This window comes from Carlito syrichta, unplaced genomic scaffold (genome assembly GCF_000164805.1).
Source record: "Carlito syrichta isolate Samal-C Ts95f unplaced genomic scaffold, Tarsius_syrichta-2.0.1 Scaffold109760, whole genome shotgun sequence".
NCBI lineage: Eukaryota > Metazoa > Chordata > Mammalia > Primates > Tarsiidae > Carlito > Carlito syrichta.
In genome coordinates this window covers 240,110-243,446 of record NW_007053856.1, presented here as the reverse complement: position 1 = coordinate 243,446, position 3,337 = coordinate 240,110, and positions in this window count along the sequence as shown.

Genomic DNA, 3,337 nt, shown 5'->3' with positions numbered 1-3,337 from the left:
CCATATGTTTGTCCTTCTTTATAGAGGCATAATATTCCATTGTGTATATGTACCACATTTTTTTCTCTTTTAATTTTTATTTTGAAATGTGGGGTACAATTCAGGGTAAGGTATACAAATGTTCATTGTGCAAGTACCCTTATTGATGAGGTGTGCCCCCCTTCCCCAGATGGATATCGACTACTGTCAATCCCAGCTACCCACCCCCCACAGCCCTCCCCACAGTTTCCCGCTACTTTCAGTCCCTTTCCTACAGTCATATGGTAGTTGTTCAAGGTCCACTTATGAGTGAGAACATGTGATACTCAGCTCTTTGTTTCTGTGAGAGATCATTCAATATCATAAACTCTAATTCCTTCCGGGATGCTGCGAAGTTCATGATTTGTTCTTCTCTATGGCTGCATAATATTCCATTGTATATATGTACCACTTTTTTTAATCCAGTCCTCTTTTGATGGGCAGTACGGTTGGTTCCATGTTCTTGCTATTATGAACAATGCTGCAATACACATACGTGTGCAGGTATCTTTTCTATAGAGTGACCTGAGTTCTTCCAAGTATATTCCCAGTAGGGGGATTGCAGGATCACATGGAGGGTCAATTTTTAGGAGTTTTAGGAATCGCCACACTGATTTCCACAGTGGCTGTACTAGTTTACACTCCCGCCAATGGTGTAGAAGTGTTCCCTTTTTGCTACATCTTCTCCAGCAACTGTTATTTTTTTGAGTTATTGATGATGGCCATTCTGACTGGAGTTAGGTGGTGTATCTCAGTGTAGTTTTAATTTACGTCTCCTTGATGACTAGTGAGGCTGAACATTTTTTCACGTGTGTGTTGACTGCTCATATGTCTTCTTTTGAGAAGTCTCTATTCATATCTTTAGCCCACTTTGTAACTACCACATTGTTTTAATCCAGTCCAGCTTTGATGGGTAGCATGGTTGGTTCCTTGTTTTTGCTACTGTGAGTAGAGCCACAACAAACATACGTGTATAGGTATCTTTTTTGTAGAATGACTTGAGTTCCTCTGGGTATATTCTCAATAGGGGAATTGCTGGGTCATATGGAAGGTCAATTTCTATTTCTTTCAGAAATTGTCACACTGTCTTCCAAAGAGGTTGTACTAGTTTGCATTCCCTCCAGCCGTGTAGAAGCATTCCTTTTTCTCTGCATCCTCGCCAGCATCTGTTGTTGTTTGTTTTATTAATGATGGCCATTCTTACAGGGGTTAGGTGGTATCTCAATGTGGTTTTGATTTGCATTTCTCTGATGATGAGTAAGGTTGAGCACTTTTTCCTGTGTCTGTTGGCTGTCCCTATACCACGAATAGCCAAAAAAATCCTTAGCAAAAGAAACAAAGCAGAAGGTATCACACCTCCAGACTTCAAACTTTATGGCTGCAGTAATCAAAACAGCCTGATATTGGTACAAGAACAGGCATATGGACCAATGGAACAGGATAGAGATTCCAGAAGCAAAGTCTCAATTTCTCAACCAACTCATCCTTGACAAAGCCTCCAACAACAAACACTGGGGAGAGGAGAACCTAATCATAAATGGTGCTGAGAAAACCGGCTGATCATATGCAGAAGATTGAAACAGGGCCCCTACCTATCACCATACACAAAAATTAATTCTAAGTGGATCAAAGACCTAAGCATAAAACCTCAAACTATAAGAAACTTAGAAAATGCAGGAGACACTCTTATGGAAATTGGAACTGGTAACCAATTCCTGATCAGAAACCTAAGTGCCCATACCATAAGAAATAAGATAGATAAGTGGGACCTCATCAAACTGACAAGCTTCTGCAAAGCAAAAGAAACCATCAAGAGAGTAGGAAGACAGCCCACAGAATGGAAAAAAAAATATTTGCCAACTGTACATCTGACAAAGGCCTAACAACTAGGGTCTACAAGGAACTCAAACATGCTGAAAGGAAAGAAACAAACAATCCCTTTAAAAAGTGAGCAAGCCGGGCTCGGTGGCTCAGCCTGTAATCCCGCGCCTTTGGGAGGCTGAGGTGAGTGGATTGCCTGAGCCCACGGATTCGAGACTTGCCTGGGCGGCGAGACCTCATCTCTACAATAAATAAAAAAATCAGCCGTGTGTGGTAATGCATGCCTGTAATTCCGGCTACTCGGAAGGCTGAGGCGGAAGGATCGCCGGAGCCCAGCAGGTCGAGGCTGCAGTGGCCAGGAGCGGCCACTGCACTCCAGGCTGGGTGACAGAGTGAGACTCCAACTCAAAAATAAATAAATAAATAAAAAAGTGAGCAAAAGACATGAACAGACACTTCTCAGAACTAAGTTTTATCACAAATGGCTCTACTATTTTAAACTCATGAAAGACCAGTAACTGTGAATGGCCTTGATATACCAAACCTTTGCTGGACCTAACTGAAGACTATTTATAAACCAATAGACTGTGAGATTTGTTTTACCAAGTCATGTATAGACCTTGGGCTCGTTCACCTGGTCTAGTGAGTTTTCAATACTTACTTAGAACATTCCCAAGAACATGCCTGTCAAGTGAAAAATCTGTAAGTTTTCCATGGTGGTGAATGACAGTACATTTTTTCACTGGTACATGTTCCCTTGCTTTGTAAGTTAATAAGACTCAGATTTGATCATTTTTGTTGGTTTTTATTAAGTTCTGGTGGTCTTCCTTGTATTCTTTAGCCCTTTACTTTAGAGTTCTCTAATTATGTAACAGTGTAATTGATATCTTCCTCTGCCACTAGGTTTCAAGGCCCCAGGAAGTAGTGACTATATCTGTTCTTACCATGATATCCTCCCAAAACTTAGCAAAATGCCCAGAACATATTTGTTGAAAGAATAAATGGGTTCCCAGAACATATTTGTTGACTAAATGAGTAAATGGCTTTGATTTTATGACTTCATATTTAAAACCAAAAAACTATATATTGTGGACTTATTGCCCTCTTTTCCAGTGGTTTAGATCTTAGATTTTCAAGCAACAGTTGATGTTTTTGACTTCATAAAGATGAAGGTATCTTAATTGCTATGTTAATATATGTTTACCAGTTGCAGAAAGGATTTAATGATTTGGAGAAAGGCCATCTTTCTTCTGACATTACCAATAATGTGCTTGGCCAGCTGCACAACACTGTCGATGTGTACAGAAATTCTTTTCTGAAAAGCACAGGTGATCATGTTACATCCTGAAGCTTGAGATCTGATTACTCTTATTATAGTAGCCTGAAAAGTTACAAATGTCATTAGTAGTCATTAAATTACTCTGCTTGGCTTTCTAAAAGGAGCTCTGGTATTTAACTCCGCAATCTTTCATGGCTGTAAATTTCATAATTTGAACAT